The 23655-nt window shown below is 46.7% G+C and overlaps 15 non-coding genes across 15 annotated transcripts; all 15 read left to right on the top strand.

Moving 5' to 3' along the window:
* The first annotated feature begins 3638 nt into the window (after positions 1-3638).
* Positions 3639-3710, top strand: trnam-cau (transfer RNA methionine (anticodon CAU)). The gene has a single exon. It is a non-coding gene; the product is annotated as a tRNA-Met (tRNA).
* A 1948-nt stretch (positions 3711-5658) lies between these two features.
* trnam-cau (transfer RNA methionine (anticodon CAU)) lies at positions 5659-5730 on the top strand. Its single transcript has one exon. It is a non-coding gene; the product is annotated as a tRNA-Met (tRNA).
* Positions 5731-6327: 597 nt separating this feature from the next.
* On the top strand, positions 6328-6399 carry trnam-cau (transfer RNA methionine (anticodon CAU)). The gene has a single exon. It is a non-coding gene; the product is annotated as a tRNA-Met (tRNA).
* A 1607-nt stretch (positions 6400-8006) lies between these two features.
* On the top strand, positions 8007-8078 carry trnam-cau (transfer RNA methionine (anticodon CAU)). The gene has a single exon. It is a non-coding gene; the product is annotated as a tRNA-Met (tRNA).
* A 1607-nt stretch (positions 8079-9685) lies between these two features.
* trnam-cau (transfer RNA methionine (anticodon CAU)) lies at positions 9686-9757 on the top strand. Its single transcript has one exon. It is a non-coding gene; the product is annotated as a tRNA-Met (tRNA).
* Positions 9758-11364: 1607 nt separating this feature from the next.
* trnam-cau (transfer RNA methionine (anticodon CAU)) lies at positions 11365-11436 on the top strand. The gene has a single exon. It is a non-coding gene; the product is annotated as a tRNA-Met (tRNA).
* Positions 11437-12374: 938 nt separating this feature from the next.
* trnam-cau (transfer RNA methionine (anticodon CAU)) lies at positions 12375-12446 on the top strand. The gene has a single exon. It is a non-coding gene; the product is annotated as a tRNA-Met (tRNA).
* A 597-nt stretch (positions 12447-13043) lies between these two features.
* On the top strand, positions 13044-13115 carry trnam-cau (transfer RNA methionine (anticodon CAU)). The gene has a single exon. It is a non-coding gene; the product is annotated as a tRNA-Met (tRNA).
* Positions 13116-14722: 1607 nt separating this feature from the next.
* Positions 14723-14794, top strand: trnam-cau (transfer RNA methionine (anticodon CAU)). The gene has a single exon. It is a non-coding gene; the product is annotated as a tRNA-Met (tRNA).
* Positions 14795-16401: 1607 nt separating this feature from the next.
* On the top strand, positions 16402-16473 carry trnam-cau (transfer RNA methionine (anticodon CAU)). The gene has a single exon. It is a non-coding gene; the product is annotated as a tRNA-Met (tRNA).
* A 938-nt stretch (positions 16474-17411) lies between these two features.
* On the top strand, positions 17412-17483 carry trnam-cau (transfer RNA methionine (anticodon CAU)). The gene has a single exon. It is a non-coding gene; the product is annotated as a tRNA-Met (tRNA).
* Positions 17484-18080: 597 nt separating this feature from the next.
* trnam-cau (transfer RNA methionine (anticodon CAU)) lies at positions 18081-18152 on the top strand. Its single transcript has one exon. It is a non-coding gene; the product is annotated as a tRNA-Met (tRNA).
* A 1607-nt stretch (positions 18153-19759) lies between these two features.
* Positions 19760-19831, top strand: trnam-cau (transfer RNA methionine (anticodon CAU)). The gene has a single exon. It is a non-coding gene; the product is annotated as a tRNA-Met (tRNA).
* A 938-nt stretch (positions 19832-20769) lies between these two features.
* Positions 20770-20841, top strand: trnam-cau (transfer RNA methionine (anticodon CAU)). Its single transcript has one exon. It is a non-coding gene; the product is annotated as a tRNA-Met (tRNA).
* Positions 20842-22448: 1607 nt separating this feature from the next.
* Positions 22449-22520, top strand: trnam-cau (transfer RNA methionine (anticodon CAU)). Its single transcript has one exon. It is a non-coding gene; the product is annotated as a tRNA-Met (tRNA).
* The last annotated feature ends 1135 nt before the right edge of the window (positions 22521-23655 follow it).

The raw sequence follows: 23655 nt of genomic DNA, 5'->3' as shown, positions 1-23655 counted from the left end.
CGAGTTGTTATGATCGGGAATGCACTGCCTGAAATGCTGGTGGAAGCAGATTCAAGAGTAACTTTCAAAAGGGAATTGGATAAATACTTGAAGTGGAAGAATTTGCAGGGCTATGGGGAAAGAGCAGGGGAGTGACACTAATTGGATAGCTCTTTCAAAGAGCCGGTACGAAGGGCTGGATTGTGATTCGATGATTCTATGAAAGCTCTGAAAAGCAAGCTGGCAACAGAGGACGGTTTAAAAACCAGGCACACCGTGGAGTATAGTTTTGCCAGATCGGAGCAGAGTGGCGCAGCGGCAGCGTGCTGAGCCCATAACCCAGAGGTCAATGGATCGAAACCATTCTCTGCTAGCAGTGTGATTAACTTTTTCACCGCACTTTCATTTGATGTCCACAATCAACGTTGCGAGGCTGCAAGACACTTCGCAAAGGGTGAAGTCATGGCAACTGGTCGTGTGGGGACTTCCTGCAGTCCACTTGCAAAGTCAAGACAGTCGGATGTGAAGGCTCAGAAGAGAAAGCTGGCCAAGTGTGTGGTTTGACAGCTAGGGGGCAGTGTTGGCACTCAAGTTCGATTGCTCACAAGCTCAGTATCACTGTGTTTCTAACAGTTTTTGCCGGTATATTTGCAGTTACCTGACAACCACGAAAAGAGGAGGGCGGAAATGGACTTGTGGCACGATAATATGATGACAACTGGTAGTATGTGGACTGCCTGCATCAATTTACAAAGTAAAGATTACCTGATGGGAAGGCTACAAAGACAAAGGTGGAGGAGGGAGTCCTGGACAAAGCAGGTGGAGGGCTTCAACAAGACCATGCTGGCAAGCAGAGTGGTACAGCAGTAGTCACCCATAGCGCTGCAGTGATCAGATTGAAACTATTCTCTGCCCGTAGTCAGGTGAGCTTTTTCAAAGTGCTTGTTTGCGTAATTCTAAAAAGTGGTGTGAAAAGCAAAAGAAGTGATGTCCTTGCAAAGAGAAGAAATTTGTGTTAGCTTTGCAGGGCATTGTGAGGTTGAGAGTGAAACTGACTGGCAGAAAAGTTGATCAGGAGAACATGTGAAGCAAATATTAGCAGTATATTTGTAGGTGGGTGAGCAAATTGCTGTTGAGAATCAATGGAGGAAGGTTGGGTGAGATTTCTGGGAGGATGAAATGATGGCAGCTAGCCGTATGTGAATGGCTGCATCAATTTGCAAAGTTGCGATGATCTGAATGAACGAGAAAGGTGGCAATAGAGGGTGGTTTGCAAGCCAGACCCAGCGAAATAGTGCACTTTTATGTCTGAGCAGAGTGGCGCAGCGGAAGCGTGCTGGCCCCATAACCCAGAGGTCAATGGGTCGAAACCATTCTCTGCTAGCATCAAGATCAATTTTTTCACAACTCATTCGATTTCTGTCCACAATCAAAGCAGCGAGGCTGAGAGGCATTGAGCAAAGGGTCAAGTGATGGCAACGAGTGGTGTGGAGAATTGCTGCAATCCATTTGCAAAGTGAAAATCGTCTTATGTGTGGAGCAGAGAAGGTTAAGGGGAGATTTGATCGAGGTGTTCAAAGTCATGCAGGGTTTTGTTAGAGTAAATAAGGAGAAACTGCTTCCAGTGGCAGAAGGGTCGATAACCAGAGGACACAGATTTCAGGGAATTGAGGCGACATGAGGTAAACAATTTTACGCAGCGAGTTGTTATGATCGGGAATGCACTGCCTGAAATGCTGGTGGAAGCAGATTCAAGAGTAACTTTCAAAAGGGAATTGGATAAATACTTGAAGTGGAAGAATTTGCAGGGCTATGGGGAAAGAGCAGGGGAGTGACACTAATTGGATAGCTCTTTCAAAGAGCCGGTACGAAGGGCTGGATTGTGATTCGATGATTCTATGAAAGCTCTGAAAAGCAAGCTGGCAACAGAGGACGGTTTAAAAACCAGGCACACCGTGGAGTATAGTTGTGCCAGATCGGAGCAGAGTGGCGCAGCGGCAGTGTGCTGGGCCCATAACCCAGAGGTCAATGGGTCGAAACCATTCTCTGCTAGCAGTGTGATTAACTTTTTCACCGCACTTTCATTTGATGTCCACAATCAACGTTGCGAGGCTGCAAGACACTTCGCAAAGGGTGAAGTCATGGCAACTGGTCGTGTGGGGACTTCCTGCAGTCCACTTGCAAAGTCAAGACAGTCGGATGTGAAGGCTCAGAAGAGAAAGCTGGCCAAGTGTGTGGTTTGACAGCTAGGGGGCAGTGTTGGCACTCAAGTTCGATTGCTCACAAGCTCAGTATCACTGTGTTTCTAACAGTTTTTGCCGGTATATTTGCAGTTACCTGACAACCACGAAAAGAGGAGGGCGGAAATGGACTTGTGGCACGATAATATGATGACAACTGGTAGTATGTGGACTGCCTGCATCAATTTACAAAGTAAAGATTACCTGATGGGAAGGCTACAAAGACAAAGGTGGAGGAGGGAGTCCTGGACAAATCAGGTGGAGGGCTTCAACAAGACCATGCTGGCAAGCAGAGTGGTACAGCAGTAGTCACCCATAGCGCTGCAGTGATCAGATTGAAACTATTCTCTGCCCGTAGTCAGGTGAGCTTTTTCAAAGTGCTTGTTTGTGTAATTCTAAAAAGTGGTGTGAAAAGCAAAAGAAGTGATGTCCTTGCAAAGAGAAGAAATTTGTGTTAGCTTTGCAGGGCATTGTGAGGTTGAGAGTGAAACTGACTGGCAGAAAAGTTGATCAGGAGAACATGTGAAGCAAATATTAGCAGTATATTTGTAGGTGGGTGAGCAAATTGCTGTTGAGAATCAATGGAGGAAGGTTGGGTGAGATTTCTGGGAGGATGAAATGATGGCAGCTAGCCGTATGTGAATGGCTGCATCAATTTGCAAAGTTGCGATGATCTGAATGAAAGAGAAAGGTGGCAATAGAGGGTGGTTTGCAAGCCAGACCCAGCGAAATAGTGCACTCTTATGTCTGAGCAGAGTGGCGCAGCGGAAGCGTGCTGGGCCCATAACCCAGAGGTCAATGGGTCGAAACCATTCTCTGCTAGCATCAAGATCAATTTTTTCACAACTCATTCGATTTCTGTCCACAATCAAAGCAGTGAGGCTGAGAGGCATTGAGCAAAGGGTCAAGTGATGGCAACGAGTGGTGTGGGGAATTGCTGCAATGCATTTGCAAAGTGAAGATCGTCTTATGTGTGGAGCAGAGAAGGTTAAGGGGAGATTTGATCGAGGTGTTCAAAGTCATGCAGGGTTTTGTTCGAGTAAATAAGGAGAAACTGCTTCCAGTGGCAGAAGGGTCGATAACCAGAGGACACAGATTTCAGGGAATTGAGGCGACATGAGGTAAACAATTTTACGCAGCGAGTTGTTATGATCGGGAATGCACTGCCTGAAATGCTGGTGGAAGCAGATTCAAGAGTAACTTTCAAAAGGGAATTGGATAAATACTTGAAGTGGAAGAATTTGCAGGGCTATGGGGAAAGAGCAGGGGAGTGACACTAATTGGATAGCTCTTTCAAAGAGCCGGTACGAAGGGCTGGATTGTGATTCGATGATTCTATGAAAGCTCTGAAAAGCAAGCTGGCAACAGAGGACGGTTTAAAAACCAGGCACACCGTGGAGTATAGTTTTGCCAGATCGGAGCAGAGTGGCGCAGCGGCAGCGTGCTGGGCCCATAACCCAGAGGTCAATGGATCGAAACCATTCTCTGCTAGCAGTGTGATTAACTTTTTCACCGCACTTTCATTTGATGTCCACAATCAACGTTGCGAGGCTGCAAGACACTTCGCAAAGGGTGAAGTCATGGCAACTGGTCGTGTGGGGACTTCCTGCAGTCCACTTGCAAAGTCAAGACAGTCGGATGTGAAGGCTCAGAAGAGAAAGCTGGCCAAGTGTGTGGTTTGACAGCTAGGGGGCAGTGTTGGCACTCAAGTTCGATTGCTCACAAGCTCAGTATCACTGTGTTTCTAACAGTTTTTGCCGGTATATTTGCAGTTACCTGACAACCACGAAAAGAGGAGGGCGGAAATGGACTTGTGGCACGATAATATGATGACAACTGGTAGTATGTGGACTGCCTGCATCAATTTACAAAGTAAAGATTACCTGATGGGAAGGCTACAAAGACAAAGGTGGAGGAGGGAGTCCTGGACAAAGCAGGTGGAGGGCTTCAACAAGACCATGCTGGCAAGCAGAGTGGTACAGTAGTAGTCACCCATAGCGCTGCAGTGATCAGATTGAAACTATTCTCTGCCCGTAGTCAGGTGAGCTTTTTCAAAGTGCTTGTTTGCGTAATTCTAAAAAGTGGTGTGAAAAGCAAAAGAAGTGATGTCCTTGCAAAGAGAAGAAATTTGTGTTAGCTTTGCAGGGCATTGTGAGGTTGAGAGTGAAACTGACTGGCAGAAAAGTTGATCAGGAGAACATGTGAAGCAAATATTAGCAGTATATTTGTAGGTGGGTGAGCAAATTGCTGTTGAGAATCAATGGAGGAAGGTTGGGTGAGATTTCTGGGAGGATGAAATGATGGCAGCGAGCCGTATGTGAATGGCTGCATCAATTTGCAAAGTTGCGATGATCTGAATGAACGAGAAAGGTGGCAATAGAGGGTGGTTTGCAAGCCAGACCCAGCGAAATAATGCACTCTTATGTCTGAGCAGAGTGGCGCAGCGGCAGCGTGCTGGGCCCATAACCCAGAGGTCAATGGATCGAAACCATTCTCTGCGAGCAGTGTGATTAACTTTTTCACCGCACTTTCATTTGATGTCCACAATCAACGTTGCGAGGCTGCAAGACACTTCGCAAAGGGTGAAGTCATGGCAACTGGTCGTGTGGGGACTTCCTGCAGTCCACTTGCAAAGTCAAGACAGTCGGATGTGAAGGCTCAGAAGAGAAAGCTGGCCAAGTGTGTGGTTTGACAGCTAGGGGGCAGTGTTGGCACTCAAGTTCGATTGCTCACAAGCTCAGTATCACTGTGTTTCTAACAGTTTTTGCCGGTATATTTGCAGTTACCTGACAACCACGAAAAGAGGAGGGCGGAAATGGACTTGTGGCACGATAATATGATGACAACTGGTAGTATGTGGACTGCCTGCATCAATTTACAAAGTAAAGATTACCTGATGGGAAGGCTACAAAGACAAAGGTGGAGGAGGGAGTCCTGGACAAAGCAGGTGGAGGGCTTCAACAAGACCATGCTGGCAAGCAGAGTGGTACAGCAGTAGTCACCCATAGCGCTGCAGTGATCAGATTGAAACTATTCTCTGCCCGTAGTCAGGTGAGCTTTTTCAAAGTGCTTGTTTGCGTAATTCTAAAAAGTGGTGTGAAAAGCAAAAGAAGTGATGTCCTTGCAAAGAGAAGAAATTTGTGTTAGCTTTGCAGGGCATTGTGAGGTTGAGAGTGAAACTGACTGGCAGAAAAGTTGATCAGGAGAACATGTGAAGCAAATATTAGCAGTATATTTGTAGGTGGGTGAGCAAATTGCTGTTGAGAATCAATGGAGGAAGGTTGGGTGAGATTTCTGGGAGGATGAAATGATGGCAGCGAGCCGTATGTGAATGGCTGCATCAATTTGCAAAGTTGCGATGATCTGAATGAACGAGAAAGGTGGTAATAGAGGGTGGTTTGCAAGCCAGACCCAGCGAAATAGTGCACTCTTATGTCTGAGCAGAGTGGCGCAGCGGAAGCGTGCTGGGCCCATAACCCAGAGGTCAATGGATCGAAACCATTCTCTGCTAGCATCAAGATCAATTTTTTCACAACTCATTCGATTTCTGTCCACAATCAAAGCAGCGAGGCTGAGAGGCATTGAGCAAAGGGTCAAGTGATGGCAACGAGTGGTGTGGGGAATTGCTGCAATCCATTTGCAAAGTGAAGATCGTCTTATGTGTGGAGCAGAGAAGGTTAAGGGGAGATTTGATCGAGGTGTTCAAAGTCATGCAGGGTTTTGTTCGAGTAAATAAGGAGAAACTGCTTCCAGTGGCAGAAGGGTCGATAACCAGAGGACACAGATTTCAGGGAATTGAGGCGACATGAGGTAAACAATTTTACGCAGCGAGTTGTTATGATCGGGAATGCACTGCCTGAAATGCTGGTGGAAGCAGATTCAAGAGTAACTTTCAAAAGGGAATTGGATAAATACTTGAAGTGGAAGAATTTGCAGGGCTATGGGGAAAGAGCAGGGGAGTGACACTAATTGGATAGCTCTTTCAAAGAGCCGGTACGAAGGGCTGGATTGTGATTCGATGATTCTATGAAAGCTCTGAAAAGCAAGCTGGCAACAGAGGACGGTTTAAAAACCAGGCACACCGTGGAGTATAGTTTTGCCAGATCGGAGCAGAGTGGCGCAGCGGCAGCGTGCTGGGCCCATAACCCAGAGGTCAATGGATCGAAACCATTCTCTGCTAGCAGTGTGATTAACTTTTTCACCGCACTTTCATTTGATGTCCACAATCAACGTTGCGAGGCTGCAAGACACTTCGCAAAGGGTGAAGTCATGGCAACTGGTCGTGTGGGGACTTCCTGCAGTCCACTTGCAAAGTCAAGACAGTGGGATGTGAAGGCTCAGAAGAGAAAGCTGGCCAAGTGTGTGGTTTGACAGCTAGGGGGCAGTGTTGGCACTCAAGTTCGATTGCTCACAAGCTCAGTATCACTGTGTTTCTAACAGTTTTTGCCGGTATATTTGCAGTTACCTGACAACCACGAAAAGAGGAGGGCGGAAATGGACTTGTGGCACGATAATATGATGACAACTGGTAGTATGTGGACTGCCTGCATCAATTTACAAAGTAAAGATTACCTGATGGGAAGGCTACAAAGACAAAGGTGGAGGAGGGAGTCCTGGACAAAGCAGGTGGAGGGCTTCAACAAGACCATGCTGGCAAGCAGAGTGGTACAGCAGTAGTCACCCATAGCGCTGCAGTGATCAGATTGAAACTATTCTCTGCCCGTAGTCAGGTGAGCTTTTTCAAAGTGCTTGTTTGCGTAATTCTAAAAAGTGGTGTGAAAAGCAAAAGAAGTGATGTCCTTGCAAAGAGAAGAAATTTGTGTTAGCTTTGCAGGGCATTGTGAGGTTGAGAGTGAAACTGACTGGCAGAAAAGTTGATCAGGAGAACATGTGAAGCAAATATTAGCAGTATATTTGTAGGTGGGTGAGCAAATTGCTGTTGAGAATCAATGGAGGAAGGTTGGGTGAGATTTCTGGGAGGATGAAATGATGGCAGCTAGCCGTATGTGAATGGCTGCATCAATTTGAAAAGTTGCGATGATCTGAATGAACGAGAAAGGTGGCAATAGAGGGTGGTTTGCAAGCCAGACCCAGCGAAATAGTGCATTCTTATGTCTGAGCAGAGTGGCGCAGCGGAAGCGTGCTGGGCCCATAACCCAGAGGTCAATGGGTCGAAACCATTCTCTGCTAGCATCAAGATCAATTTTTTCACAACTCATTCGATTTCTGTCCACAATCAAAGCAGCGAGGCTGAGAGGCATTGAGCAAAGGGTCAAGTGATGGCAACGAGTGGTGTGGGGAATTGCTGCAATGCATTTGCAAAGTGAAGATCGTCTTATGTGTGGAGCAGAGAAGGTTAAGGGGAGATTTGATCGAGGTGTTCAAAGTCATGCAGGGTTTTGTTAGAGTAAATAAGGAGAAACTGCTTCCAGTGGCAGAAGGGTCGATAACCAGAGGACACAGATTTCAGGGAATTGAGGCGACATGAGGTAAACAATTTTACGCAGCGAGTTGTTATGATCGGGAATGCACTGCCTGAAATGCTGGTGGAAGCAGATTCAAGAGTAACTTTCAAAAGGGAATTGGATAAATACTTGAAGTGGAAGAATTTGCAGGGCTATGGGGAAAGAGCAGGGGAGTGACACTAATTGGATAGCTCTTTCAAAGAGCCGGTACGAAGGGCTGGATTGTGATTCGATGATTCCATGAAAGCTCTGAAAAGCAAGCTGGCAACAGAGGACGGTTTAAAAACCAGGCACACCGTGGAGTATAGTTTTGCCAGATCGGAGCAGAGTGGCGCAGCGGCAGCGTGCTGGGCCCATAACCCAGAGGTCAATGGATCGAAACCATTCTCTGCTAGCAGTGTGATTAACTTTTTCACCGCACTTTCATTTGATGTCCACAATCAACGTTGCGAGGCTGCAAGACACTTCGCAAAGGGTGAAGTCATGGCAACTGGTAGTGTGGGGACTTCCTGCAGTCCACTTGCAAAGTCAAGACAGTGGGATGTGAAGGCTCAGAAGAGAAAGCTGGCCAAGTGTGTGGTTTGACAGCTAGGGGGCAGTGTTGGCACTCAAGTTCTATTGCTCACAAGCTCAGTATCACTGTGTTTCTAACAGTTTTTGCCGGTATATTTGCAGTTACCTGACAACCACGAAAAGAGGAGGGCGGAAATGGACTTGTGGCACGATAATATGATGACAACTGGTAGTATGTGGACTGCCTGCATCAATTTACAAAGTAAAGATTACCTGATGGGAAGGCTACAAAGACAAAGGTGGAGGAGGGAGTCCTGGACAAAGCAGGTGGAGGGCTTCAACAAGACCATGCTGGCAAGCAGAGTGGTACAGCAGTAGTCACCCATAGCGCTGCAGTGATCAGATTGAAACTATTCTCTGCCCGTAGTCAGGTGAGCTTTTTCAAAGTGCTTGTTTGCGTAATTCTAAAAAGTGGTGTGAAAAGCAAAAGAAGTGATGTCCTTGCAAAGAGAAGAAATTTGTGTTAGCTTTGCAGGGCATTGTGAGGTTGAGAGTGAAACTGACTGGCAGAAAAGTTGATCAGGAGAACATGTGAAGCAAATATTAGCAGTATATTTGTAGGTGGGTGAGCAAATTGCTGTTGAGAATCAATGGAGGAAGGTTGGGTGAGATTTCTGGGAGGATGAAATGATGGCAGCTAGCCGTATGTGAATGGCTGCATCAATTTGAAAAGTTGCGATGATCTGAATGAACGAGAAAGGTGGCAATAGAGGGTGGTTTGCAAGCCAGACCCAGCGAAATAGTGCATTCTTATGTCTGAGCAGAGTGGCGCAGCGGAAGCGTGCTGGGCCCATAACCCAGAGGTCAATGGGTCGAAACCATTCTCTGCTAGCATCAAGATCAATTTTTTCACAACTCATTCGATTTCTGTCCACAATCAAAGCAGCGAGGCTGAGAGGCATTGAGCAAAGTGTCAAGTGATGGCAACGAGTGGTGTGGGGAATTGCTGCAATGCATTTGCAAAGTGAAGATCGTCTTATGTGTGGAGCAGAGAAGGTTAAGGGGAGATTTGATCGAGGTGTTCAAAGTCATGCAGGGTTTTGTTAGAGTAAATAAGGAGAAACTGCTTCCAGTGGCAGAAGGGTCGATAACCAGAGGACACAGATTTCAGGGAATTGAGGCGACATGAGGTAAACAATTTTACGCAGCGAGTTGTTATGATCGGGAATGCACTGCCTGAAATGCTGGTGGAAGCAGATTCAAGAGTAACTTTCAAAAGGGAATTGGATAAATACTTGAAGTGGAAGAATTTGCAGGGCTATGGGGAAAGAGCAGGGGAGTGACACTAATTGGATAGCTCTTTCAAAGAGCCGGTACGAAGGGCTGGATTGTGATTCGATGATTCTATGAAAGCTCTGAAAAGCAAGCTGGCAACAGAGGACGGTTTAAAAACCAGGCACACCGTGGAGTATAGTTTTGCCAGATCGGAGCAGAGTGGCGCAGCGGCAGCGTGCTGGGCCCATAACCCAGAGGTCAATGGATCGAAACCATTCTCTGCTAGCAGTGTGATTAACTTTTTCACCGCACTTTCATTTGATGTCCACAATCAACGTTGCGAGGCTGCAAGACACTTCGCAAAGGGTGAAGTCATGGCAACTGGTCGTGTGGGGACTTCCTGCAGTCCACTTGCAAAGTCAAGACAGTCGGATGTGAAGGCTCAGAAGAGAAAGCTGGCCAAGTGTGTGGTTTGACAGCTAGGGGGCAGTGTTGGCACTCAAGTTCGATTGCTCACAAGCTCAGTATCACTGTGTTTCTAACAGTTTTTGCCGGTATATTTGCAGTTACCTGACAACCACGAAAAGAGGAGGGCGGAAATGGACTTGTGGCACGATAATATGATGACAACTGGTAGTATGTGGACTGCCTGCATCAATTTACAAAGTAAAGATTACCTGATGGGAAGGCTACAAAGACAAAGGTGGAGGAGGGAGTCCTGGACAAAGCAGGTGGAGGGCTTCAACAAGACCATGCTGGCAACCAGAGTGGTACAGCAGTAGTCACCCATAGCGCTGCAGTGATCAGATTGAAACTATTCTCTGCCCGTAGTCAGGTGAGCTTTTTCAAAGTGCTTGTTTGCGTAATTCTAAAAAGTGGTGTGAAAAGCAAAAGAAGTGATGTCCTTGCAAAGAGAAGAAATTTGTGTTAGCTTTGCAGGGCATTGTGAGGTTGAGAGTGAAACTGACTGGCAGAAAAGTTGATCAGGAGAACATGTGAAGCAAATATTAGCAGTATATTTGTAGGTGGGTGAGCAAATTGCTGTTGAGAATCAATGGAAGAAGGTTGGGTGAGATTTCTGGGAGGATGAAATGATGGCAGCGAGCAGTATGTGAATGGCTGCATCAATTTGAAAAGTTGCGATGATCTGAATGAACGAGAAAGGTGGCAATAGAGGGTGGTTTGCAAGCCAGACCCAGCGAAATAGTGCACTCTTATGTCTGAGCAGAGTGGCGCAGCGGAAGCATGCTGGGCCCATAACCCAAAGGTCAATGGATCGAAACCATTCTCTGCTAGCATCAAGATCAATTTTTTCACAACTCATTCGATTTCTGTCCACAATCAAAGCAGCGAGGCTGAGAGGCATTGAGCAAAGGGTCAAGTGATGGCAACGAGTGGTGTGGGGAATTGCTGCAATCCATTTGCAAAGTGAAGATCGTCTTCTGTGTGGAGCAGAGAAGGTTAAGGGGAGATTTGATCGAGGTGTTCAAAGTCATGCAGGGTTTTGTTAGAGTAAATAAGGAGAAACTGCTTCCAGTGGCAGAAGGGTCGATAACCAGAGGACACAGATTTCAGGGAATTGAGGCGACATGAGGTAAACAATTTTACGCAGCGAGTTGTTATGATCGGGAATGCACTGCCTGAAATGCTGGTGGAAGCAGATTCAAGAGTAACTTTCAAAAGGGAATTGGATAAATACTTGAAGTGGAAGAATTTGCAGGGCTATGGGGAAAGAGCAGGGGAGTGACACTAATTGGATAGCTCTTTCAAAGAGCCGGTACGAAGGGCTGGATTGTGATTCGATGATTCTATGAAAGCTCTGAAAAGCAAGCTGGCAACAGAGGACGTTTTAAAAACCAGGCACACCGTGGAGTATAGTTTTGCCAGATCGGAGCAGAGTGGCGCAGCGGCAGCGTGCTGGGCCCATAACCCAGAGGTCAATGGATCGAAACCATTCTCTGCTAGCAGTGTGATTAACTTTTTCACCGCACTTTCATTTGATGTCCACAATCAACGTTGCGAGGCTGCAAGACACTTCGCAAAGGGTGAAGTCATGGCAACTGGTCGTGTGGGGACTTCCTGCAGTCCACTTGCAAAGTCAAGACAGTCGGATGTGAAGGCTCAGAAGAGAAAGCTGGCCAAGTGTGTGGTTTGACAGCTAGGGGGCAGTGTTGGCACTCAAGTTCGATTGCTCACAAGCTCAGTATCACTGTGTTTCTAACAGTTTTTGCCGGTATATTTGCAGTTACCTGACAACCACGAAAAGAGGAGGGCGGAAATGGACTTGTGGCACGATAATATGATGACAACTGGTAGTATGTGGACTGCCTGCATCAATTTACAAAGTAAAGATTACCTGATGGGAAGGCTACAAAGACAAAGGTGGAGGAGGGAGTCCTGGACAAAGCAGGTGGAGGGCTTCAACAAGACCATGCTGGCAAGCAGAGTGGTACAGCAGTAGTCACCCATAGCGCTGCAGTGATCAGATTGAAACTATTCTCTGCCCGTAGTCAGGTGAGCTTTTTCAAAGTGCTTGTTTGCGTAATTCTAAAAAGTGGTGTGAAAAGCAAAAGAAGTGATGTCCTTGCAAAGAGAAGAAATTTGTGTTAGCTTTGCAGGGCATTGTGAGGTTGAGAGTGAAACTGACTGGCAGAAAAGTTGATCAGGAGAACATGTGAAGCAAATATTAGCAGTATATTTGTAGGTGGGTGAGCAAATTGCTGTTGAGAATCAATGGAGGAAGGTTGGGGGAGATTTCTGGGAGGATGAAATGATGGCAGCTAGCCGTATGTGAATGGCTGCATCAATTTGCAAAGTTGCGATGATCTGAATGAACGAGAAAGGTGGCAATAGAGGGTGGTTTGCAAGCCAGACCCAGCGAAATAGTGCACTCTTATGTCTGAGCAGAGTGGCGCAGCGGAAGCGTGCTGGGCCCATAACCCAGAGGTCAATGGATCGAAACCATTCTCTGCTAGCATCAAGATCAACTTTTTCACAACTCATTCGATTTCTGTCCACAATCAAAGCAGCGAGGCTGAGAGGCATTGAGCAAAGGGTCAAGTGATGGCAACGAGTGGTGTGGGGAATTGCTGCAATCCATTTGCAAAGTGAAGATCGTCTTATGTGTGGAGCAGAGAAGGTTAAGGGGAGATTTGATCGAGGTGTTCAAAGTCATGCAGGGTTTTGTTAGAGTAAATAAGGAGAAACTGCTTCCAGTGGCAGAAGGGTCGATAACCAGAGGACACAGATTTCAGGGAATTGAGGCGACATGAGGTAAACAATTTTACGCAGCGAGTTGTTATGATCGGGAATGCACTGCCTGAAATGCTGGTGGAAGCAGATTCAAGAGTAACTTTCAAAAGGGAATTGGATAAATACTTGAAGTGGAAGAATTTGCAGGGCTATGGGGAAAGAGCAGGGGAGTGACACTAATTGGATAGCTCTTTCAAAGAGCCGGTACGAAGGGCTGGATTGTGATTCGATGATTCTATGAAAGCTCTGAAAAGCAAGCTGGCAACAGAGGACGGTTTAAAAACCAGGCACACCGTGGAGTATAGTTTTGCCAGATCGGAGCAGAGTGGCGCAGCGGCAGCGTGCTGGGCCCATAACCCAGAGGTCAATGGATCGAAACCATTCTCTGCTAGCAGTGTGATTAACTTTTTCACCGCACTTTCATTTGATGTCCACAATCAACGTTGCGAGGCTGCAAGACACTTCGCAAAGGGTGAAGTCATGGCAACTGGTCGTGTGGGGACTTCCTGCAGTCCACTTGCAAAGTCAAGACAGTCGGATGTGAAGGCTCAGAAGAGAAAGCTGGCCAAGTGTGTGGTTTGACAGCTAGGGGGCAGTGTTGGCACTCAAGTTCGATTGCTCACAAGCTCAGTATCACTGTGTTTCTAACAGTTTTTGCCGGTATATTTGCAGTTACCTGACAACCACGAAAAGAGGAGGGCGGAAATGGACTTGTGGCACGATAATATGATGACAACTGGTAGTATGTGGACTGCCTGCATCAATTTACAAAGTAAAGATTACCTGATGGGAAGGCTACAAAGACAAAGGTGGAGGAGGGAGTCCTGGACAAAGCAGGTGGAGGGCTTCAACAAGACCATGCTGGCAAGCAGAGTGGTACAGCAGTAGTCACCCATAGCGCTGCAGTGATCAGATTGAAACTATTCTCTGCCCGTAGTCAGGTGAGCTTTTTCAAAGTGCTTGTTTGCGTAATTCTAAAAAGTGGTGTGAAAAGCAAAAGAAGTGATGTCCTTGCAAAGAGAAGAAATTTGTGTTAGCTTTGCAGGGCATTGTGAGGTTGAGAGTGAAACTGACTGGCAGAAAAGTTGATCAGGAGAACATGTGAAGCAAATATTAGCAGTATATTTGTAGGTGGGTGAGCAAATTGCTGTTGAGAATCAATGGAGGAAGGTTGGGGGAGATTTCTGGGAGGATGAAATGATGGCAGCTAGCCGTATGTGAATGGCTGCATCAATTTGCAAAGTTGCGATGATCTGAATGAACGAGAAAGGTGGCAATAGAGGGTGGTTTGCAAGCCAGACCCAGCGAAATAGTGCACTCTTATGTCTGAGCAGAGTGGCGCAGCGGAAGCGTGCTGGGCCCATAACCCAGAGGTCAATGGGTCGAAACCATTTTCTGCTCGCATCAAGATCAATTTTTTCACAACTCATTCGATGTCTGTCCACAATCAAAGCAGCGAGGCTGAGAGGCATTGAGCAAAGGGTCAAGTGATGGCAACGAGTGGTGTGGGGAATTGCTGCAATCCATTTGCAAAGTGAAGATCGTCTTATGTGTGGAGCAGAGAAGGTTAAGGGGAGATTTGATCGAGGTGTTCAAAGTCATGCAGGGTTTTGTTAGAGTAAATAAGGAGAAACTGCTTCCAGTGGCAGAAGGGTCGATAACCAGAGGACACAGATTTCAGGGAATTGAGGCGACATGAGGTAAACAATTTTACGCAGCGAGTTGTTATGATCGGGAATGCACTGCCTGAAATGCTGGTGGAAGCAGATTCAAGAGTAACTTTCAAAAGGGAATTGGATAAATACTTGAAGTGGAAGAATTTGCAGGGCTATGGGGAAAGAGCAGGGGAGTGACACTAATTGGATAGCTCTTTCAAAGAGCCGGTCCGAAGGGCTGGATTGTGATTCGATGATTCTATGAAAGCTCTGAAAAGCAAGCTGGCAACAGAGGACGGTTTAAAAACCAGGCACACCGTGGAGTATAGTTTTGCCAGATCGGAGCAGAGTGGCGCAGCGGCAGCGTGCTGGGCCCATAACCCAGAGGTCAATGGATCGAAACCATTCTCTGCTAGCAGTGTGATTAACTTTTTCACCGCACTTTCATTTGATGTCCACAATCAACGTTGCGAGGCTGCAAGACACTTCGCAAAGGGTGAAGTCATGGCAACTGGTCGTGTGGGGACTTCCTGCAGTCCACTTGCAAAGTCAAGACAGTCGGATGTGAAGGCTCAGAAGAGAAAGCTGGCCAAGTGTGTGGTTTGACAGCTAGGGGGCAGTGTTGGCACTCAAGTTCGATTGCTCACAAGCTCAGTATCACTGTGTTTCTAACAGTTTTTGCCGGTATATTTGCAGTTACCTGACAACCACGAAAAGAGGAGGGCGGAAATGGACTTGTGGCACGATAATATGATGACAACTGGTAGTATGTGGACTGCCTGCATCAATTTACAAAGTAAAGATTACCTGATGGGAAGGCTACAAAGACAAAGGTGGAGGAGGGAGTCCTGGACAAAGCAGGTGGAGGGCTTCAACAAGACCATGCTGGCAAGCAGAGTGGTACAGCAGTAGTCACCCATAGCGCTGCAGTGATCAGATTGAAACTATTCTCTGCCCGTAGTCAGGTGAGCTTTTTCAAAGTGCTTGTTTGCGTAATTCTAAAAAGTGGTGTGAAAAGCAAAAGAAGTGATGTCCTTGCAAAGAGAAGAAATTTGTGTTAGCTTTGCAGGGCATTGTGAGGTTGAGAGTGAAACTGACTGGCAGAAAAGTTGATCAGGAGAACATGTGAAGCAAATATTAGCAGTATATTTGTAGGTGGGTGAGCAAATTGCTGTTGAGAATCAATGGAGGAAGGTTGGGGGAGATTTCTGGGAGGATGAAATGATGGCAGCTAGCCGTATGTGAATGGCTGCATCAATTTGCAAAGTTGCGATGATCTGAATGAACGAGAAAGGTGGCAATAGAGGGTGGTTTGCAAGCCAGACCCAGCGAAATAGTGCACTCTTATGTCTGAGCAGAGTGGCGCAGCGGAAGCGTGCTGGGCCCATAACCCAGAGGTCAATGGGTCGAAACCATTTTCTGCTAGCATCAAGATCAATTTTTTCACAACTCATTCGATGTCTGTCCACAATCAAAGCAGCGAGGCTGAGAGGCATTGAGCAAAGGGTCAAGTGATGGCAACGAGTGGTGTGGGGAATTGCTGCAATCCATTTGCAAAGTGAAGATCGTCTTATGTGTGGAGCAGAGAAGGTTAAGGGGAGATTTGATCGAGGTGTTCAAAGTCATGCAGGGTTTTGTTAGAGTAAATAAGGAGAAACTGCTTCCAGTGGCAGAAGGGTCGATAACCAGAGGACACAGATTTCAGGGAATTGAGGCGACATGAGGTAAACAATTTTACGCAGCGAGTTGTTATGATCGGGAATGCACTGCCTGAAATGCTGGTGGAAGCAGATTCAAGAGTAACTTTCAAAAGGGAATTGGATAAATACTTGAAGTGGAAGAATTTGCAGGGCTATGGGGAAAGAGCAGGGGAGTGACACTAATTGGATAGCTCTTTCAAAGAGCCGGTACGAAGGGCTGGATTGTGATTCGATGATTCTATGAAAGCTCTGAAAAGCAAGCTGGCAACAGAGGACGTTTTAAAAACCAGGCACACCGTGGAGTATAGTTTTGCCAGATCGGAGCAGAGTGGCGCAGCGGCAGCGTGCTGGGCCCATAACCCAGAGGTCAATGGATCGAAACCATTCTCTGCTAGCAGTGTGATTAACTTTTTCACCGCACTTTCATTTGATGTCCACAATCAACGTTGCGAGGCTGCAAGACACTTCGCAAAGGGTGAAGTCATGGCAACTGGTCGTGTGGGGACTTCCTGCAGTCCACTTGCAAAGTCAAGACAGTCGGATGTGAAGGCTCAGAAGAGAAAGCTGGCCAAGTGTGTGGTTTGACAGCTAGGGGGCAGTGTTGGCACTCAAGTTCGATTGCTCACAAGCTCAGTATCACTGTGTTTCTAACAGTTTTTGCCGGTATATTTGCAGTTACCTGACAACCACGAAAAGAGGAGGGCGGAAATGGACTTGTGGCACGATAATATGATGACAACTGGTAGTATGTGGACTGCCTGCATCAATTTACAAAGTAAAGATTACCTGATGGGAAGGCTACAAAGACAAAGGTGGAGGAGGGAGTCCTGGACAAAGCAGGTGGAGGGCTTCAACAAGACCATGCTGGCAAGCAGAGTGGTACAGCAGTAGTCACCCATAGCGCTGCAGTGATCAGATTGAAACTATTCTCTGCCCGTAGTCAGGTGAGCTTTTTCAAAGTGCTTGTTTGCGTAATTCTAAAAAGTGGTGTGAAAAGCAAAAGAAGTGATGTCCTTGCAAAGAGAAGAAATTTGTGTTAGCTTTGCAGGGCATTGTGAGGTTGAGAGTGAAACTGACTGGCAGAAAAGTTGATCAGGAGAACATGTGAAGCAAATATTAGCAGTATATTTGCAGGTGGGTGAGCAAATTGCTGTTGAGAATCAATGGAGGAAGGTTGGGGGAGATTTCTGGGAGGATGAAATGATGGCAGCTAGCCGTATGTGAATGGCTGCATCAATTTGCAAAGTTGCGATAATCTGAATGAACGAGAAAGGTGGCAATAGAGGGTGGTTTGCAAGCCAGACCCAGCGAAATAGTGCACTCTTATGTCTGAGCAGAGTGGCGCAGCGGAAGCGTGCTGGGCCCATAACCCAGAGGTCAATGGATCGAAACCATTCTCTGCTAGCATCAAGATCAACTTTTTCACAACTCATTCGATTTCTGTCCACAATCAAAGCAGCGAGGCTGAGAGGCATTGAGCAAAGGGTCAAGTGATGGCAACGAGTGGTGTGGGGAATTGCTGCAATCCATTTGCAAAGTGAAGATCGTCTTATGTGTGGAGCAGAGAAGGTTAAGGGGAGATTTGATCGAGGTGTTCAAAGTAATGCAGGGTTTTGTTAGAGTAAATAAGGAGAAACTGCTTCCAGTGGCAGAAGGGTCGATAACCAGAGGACACAGATTTCAGGGAATTGAGGCGACATGAGGTAAACAATTTTACGCAGCGAGTTGTTATGATCGGGAATGCACTGCCTGAAATGCTGGTGGAAGCAGATTCAAGAGTAACTTTCAAAAGGGAATTGGATAAATACTTGAAGTGGAAGAATTTGCAGGGCTATGGGGAAAGAGCAGGGGAGTGACACTAATTGGATAGCTCTTTCAAAGAGCCGGTACGAAGGGCTGGATTGTGATTCGATGATTCTATGAAAGCTCTGAAAAGCAAGCTGGCAACAGAGGACGGTTTAAAAACCAGGCACACCGTGGAGTATAGTTTTGCCAGATCGGAGCAGAGTGGCGCAGCGGCAGCGTGCTGGGCCCATAACCCAGAGGTCAATGGATCGAAACCATTCTCTGCTAGCAGTGTGATTAACTTTTTCACCGCACTTTCATTTGATGTCCACAATCAACGTTGCGAGGCTGCAAGACACTTCGCAAAGGGTGAAGTCATGGCAACTGGTCGTGTGGGGACTTCCTGCAGTCCACTTGCAAAGTCAAGACAGTCGGATGTGAAGGCTCAGAAGAGAAAGCTGGCCAAGTGTGTGGTTTGACAGCTAGGGGGCAGTGTTGGCACTCAAGTTCGATTGCTCACAAGCTCAGTATCACTGTGTTTCTAACAGTTTTTGCCGGTATATTTGCAGTTACCTGACAACCACGAAAAGAGGAGGGTGGAAATGGACTTGTGGCACGATAATATGATGACAACTGGTAGTATGTGGACTGCCTGCATCAATTTACAAAGTAAAGATTACCTGATGGGAAGGCTACAAAGACAAAGGTGGAGGAGGGAGTCCTGGACAAAGCAGGTGGAGGGCTTCAACAAGACCATGCTGGCAAGCAGAGTGGTACAGCAGTAGTCACCCATAGCGCTGCAGTGATCAGATTGAAACTATTCTCTGCCCGTAGTCAGGTGAGCTTTTTCAAAGTGCTTGTTTGCGTAATTCTAAAAAGTGGTGTGAAAAGCAAAAGAAGTGATGTCCTTGCAAAGAGAAGAAATTTGTGTTAGCTTTGCAGGGCATTGTGAGGTTGAGAGTGAAACTGACTGGCAGAAAAGTTGATCAGGAGAACATGTGAAGCAAATATTAGCAGTATATTTGTAGGTGGGTGAGCAAATTGCTGTTGAGAATCAATGGAGGAAGGTTGGGGGAGATTTCTGGGAGGATGAAATGATGGCAGCTAGCCGTATGTGAATGGCTGCATCAATTTGCAAAGTTGCGATGATCTGAATGAACGAGAAAGGTGGCAATAGAGAGTGGTTTGCAAGCCAGACCCAGCGAAATAGTGCACTCTTATGTCTGAGCAGAGTGGCGCAGCGGAAGCGTGCTGGGTCCATAACCCAGAGATCAATGGGTCGAAACCATTCTCTGCTAGCATCAAGATCAATTTTTTCACAACTCATTCGATTTCTGTCCACAATCAAAGCAGCGAGGCTGAGAGGCATTGAGCAAAGGGTCAAGTGATGGCAACGAGTGGTGTGGGGAATTGCTGCAATCCATTTGCAAAGTGAAGATCGTCTTATGTGTGGAGCAGAGAAGGTTAAGGGGAGATTTGATCGAGGTGTTCAAAGTCATGCAGGGTTTTGTTAGAGTAAATAAGGAGAAACTGCTTCCAGTGGCAGAAGGGTCGATAACCAGAGGACACAGATTTCAGGGAATTGAGGCGACATGAGGTAAACAATTTTACGCAGCGAGTTGTTATGATCGGGAATGCACTGCCTGAAATGCTGGTGGAAGCAGATTCAAGAGTAACTTTCAAAAGGGAATTGGATAAATACTTGAAGTGGAAGAATTTGCAGGGCTATGGGGAAAGAGCAGGGGAGTGACACTAATTGGATAGCTCTTTCAAAGAGCCGGTACGAAGGGCTGGATTGTGATTCGATGATTCTATGAAAGCTCTGAAAAGCAAGCTGGCAACAGAGGACGGTTTAAAAACCAGGCACACCGTGGAGTATAGTTTTGCCAGATCGGAGCAGAGTGGCGCAGCGGCAGCGTGCTGGGCCCATAACCCAGAGGTCAATGGATCGAAACCATTCTCTGCTAGCAGTGTGATTAACTTTTTCACCGCACTTTCATTTGATGTCCACAATCAACGTTGCGAGGCTGCAAGACACTTCGCAAAGGGTGAAGTCATGGCAACTGGTCGTGTGGGGACTTCCTGCAGTCCACTTGCAAAGTCAAGACAGTCGGATGTGAAGGCTCAGAAGAGAAAGCTGGCCAAGTGTGTGGTTTGACAGCTAGGGGGCAGTGTTGGCACTCAAGTTCGATTGCTCACAAGCTCAGTATCACTGTGTTTCTAACAGTTTTTGCCGGTATATTTGCAGTTACCTGACAACCACGAAAAGAGGAGGGCGGAAATGGACTTGTGGCACGATAATATGATGACAACTGGTAGTATGTGGACTGCCTGCATCAATTTACAAAGTAAAGATTACCTGATGGGAAGGCTACAAAGACAAAGGTGGAGGAGGGAGTCCTGGACAAAGCAGGTGGAGGGCTTCAACAAGACCATGCTGGCAAGCAGAGTGGTACAGCAGTAGTCACCCATAGCGCTGCAGTGATCAGATTGAAACTATTCTCTGCCCGTAGTCAGGTGAGCTTTTTCAAAGTGCTTGTTTGCGTAATTCTAAAAAGTGGTGTGAAAAGCAAAAGAAGTGATGTCCTTGCAAAGAGAAGAAATTTGTGTTAGCTTTGCAGGGCATTGTGAGGTTGAGAGTGAAACTGACTGGCAGAAAAGTTGATCAGGAGAACATGTGAAGCAAATATTAGCAGTATATTTGTAGGTGGGTGAGCAAATTGCTGTTGAGAATCAATGGAGGAAGGTTGGGTGAGATTTCTGGGAGGATGAAATGATGGCAGCGAGCCGTATGTGAATGGCTGCATCAATTTGAAAAGTTGCGATGATCTGAATGAACGAGAAAGGTGGCAATAGAGGGTGGTTTGCAAGCCAGACCCAGCGAAATAGTGCACTCTTATGTCTGAGCAGAGTGGCGCAGCGGAAGCGTGCTGGGCCCATAACCCAGAGGTCAATGGATCGAAACCATTCTCTGCTAGCATCAAGATCAATTTTTTCACAACTCATTCGATTTCTGTCCACAATCAAAGCAGCGAGGCTGAGAGGCATTGAGCAAAGGGTCAAGTGATGGCAACGAGTGGTGTGGGGAATTGCTGCAATCCATTTGCAAAGTGAAGATCGTCTTATGTGTGGAGCAGAGAAGGTTAAGGGGAGATTTGATCGAGGTGTTCAAAGTCATGCAGGGTTTTGTTAGAGTAAATAAGGAGAAACTGCTTCCAGTGGCAGAAGGGTCGATAACCAGAGGACACAGATTTCAGGGAATTGAGGCGACATGAGGTAAACAATTTTACGCAGCGAGTTGTTATGATCGGGAATGCACTGCCTGAAATGCTGGTGGAAGCAGATTCAAGAGTAACTTTCAAAAGGGAATTGGATAAATACTTGAAGTGGAAGAATTTGCAGGGCTATGGGGAAAGAGCAGGGGAGTGACACTAATTGGATAGCTCTTTCAAAGAGCCGGTACGAAGGGCTGGATTGTGATTCGATGATTCTATGAAAGCTCTGAAAAGCAAGCTGGCAACAGAGGACGGTTTAAAAACCAGCCACACCGTGAAGTATAGCTTTGCCAGATCGGAGCAGAGTGGCGCAGCGGCAGCGTGCTGGGCCCATAACCCAGAGGTCAATCGATCGAAACCATTCTCTGCTAGCAGTGTGATTAACTTTTTCACCGCACTTTCATTTGATGTCCACAATCAACGTTGCGAGGCTGCAAGACACTTCGCAAAGGGTGAAGTCATGGCAACTGGTCGTGTGGGGACTTCCTGCAGTCCACTTGCAAAGTCAAGACAGTCGGATGTGAAGGCTCAGAAGAGAAAGCTGGCCAAGTGTGTGGTTTGACAGCTAGGGGGCAGTGTTGGCACTCAAGTTCGATTGCTCACAAGCTCAGTATCACTGTGTTTCTAACAGTTTTTGCCGGTATATTTGCAGTTACCTGACAACCACGAAAAGAGGAGGGCGGAAATGGACTTGTGGCACGATAATATGATGACAACTGGTAGTATGTGGACTGCCTGCATCAATTTACAAAGTAAAGATTACCTGATGGGAAGGCTACAAAGACAAAGGTGGAGGAGGGAGTCCTGGACAAAGCAGGTGGAGGGCTTCAACAAGACCATGCTGGCAAGCAGAGTGGTACAGCAGTAGTCACCCATAGCGCTGCAGTGATCAGATTGAAACTATTCTCTGCCCGTAGTCAGGTGAGCTATTTCAAAGTGCTTGTTTGCGTAATTCTAAAAAGTGGTGTGAAAAGCAAAAGAAGTGATGTCCTTGCAAAGAGAAGAAATTTGTGTTAGCTTTGCAGGGCATTGTGAGGTTGAGAGTGAAACTGACTGGCAGAAAAGTTGATCAGGAGAACATGTGAAGCAAATATTAGCAGTATATTTGTAGGTGGGTGAGCAAATTGCTGTTGAGAATCAATGGAGGAAGGTTGGGTGAGATTTCTGGGAGGATGAAATGATGGCAGCGAGCCGTATGTGAATGGCTGCATCAATTTGCAAAGTTGCGATGATCTGAATGAACGAGAAAGGTGGCAATAGAGGGTGGTTTGCAAGCCAGACCCAGCGAAATAGTGCACTCTTATGTCTGAGCAGAGTGGCGCAGCGGAAGCGTGCTGGGCCCATAACCCAGAGGTCAATGGATCGAAACCATTCTCTGCTAGCATCAAGATCAACTTTTTCACAACTCATTCGATTTCTGTCCACAATCAAAGCAGCGAGGCTGAGAGGCATTGAGCAAAGGGTCAAGTGATGGCAACGAGTGGTGTGGGGAATTGCTGCAATCCATTTGCAAAGTGAAGATCGTCTTATGTGTGGAGCAGAGAAGGTTAAGGGGAGATTTGATCGAGGTGTTCAAAGTCATGCAGGGTTTTGTTAGAGTAAATAAGGAGAAACTGCTTCCAGTGGCAGAAGGGTCGATAACCAGAGGACACAGATTTCAGGGAATTGAGGCGACATGAGGTAAACAATTTTACGCAGCGAGTTGTTATGATCGGGAATGCACTGCCTGAAATGCTGGTGGAAGCAGATTCAAGAGTAACTTTCAAAAGGGAATTGGATAAATACTTGAAGTGGAAGAATTTGCAGGGCTATGGGGAAAGAGCAGGGGAGTGACACTAATTGGATAGCTCTTTCAAAGAGCCGGTACGAAGGGCTGGATTGTGATTCGATGATTCTATGAAAGCTCTGAAAAGCAAGCTGGCAACAGAGGACGGTTTAAAAACCAGCCACACCGTGAAGTATAGCTTTGCCAGATCGGAGCAGAGTGGCGCAGCGGCAGCGTGCTGGGCCCATAACCCAGAGGTCAATCGATCGAAACCATTCTCTGCTAGCAGTGTGATTAACTTTTTCACCGCACTTTCATTTGATGTCCACAATCAACGTTGCGAGGCTGCAAGACACTTCGCAAAGGGTGAAGTCATGGCAACTGGTCGTGTGGGGACTTCCTGCAGTCCACTTGCAAAGTCAAGACAGTCGGATGTGAAGGCTCAGAAGAGAAAGCTGGCCAAGTGTGTGGTTTGACAGCTAGGGGGCAGTGTTGGCACTCAAGTTCGATTGCTCACAAGCTCAGTATCACTGTGTTTCTAACAGTTTTTGCCGGTATATTTGCAGTTACCTGACAACCACGAAAAGAGGAGGGCGGAAATGGACTTGTGGCACGATAATATGATGACAACTGGTAGTATGTGGACTGCCTGCATCAATTTACAAAGTAAAGATTACCTGATGGGAAGGCTACAAAGACAAAGGTGGAGGAGGGAGTCCTGGACAAAGCAGGTGGAGGGCTTCAACAAGAC

This window comes from Heptranchias perlo, chromosome 2 (assembly GCF_035084215.1).
Source record: "Heptranchias perlo isolate sHepPer1 chromosome 2, sHepPer1.hap1, whole genome shotgun sequence".
Taxonomy (NCBI): Eukaryota; Metazoa; Chordata; class Chondrichthyes; order Hexanchiformes; family Hexanchidae; genus Heptranchias; species Heptranchias perlo.
Note: the sequence above shows the minus strand (reverse complement) of the source record. Positions and strands in the feature narration are given on the sequence as shown.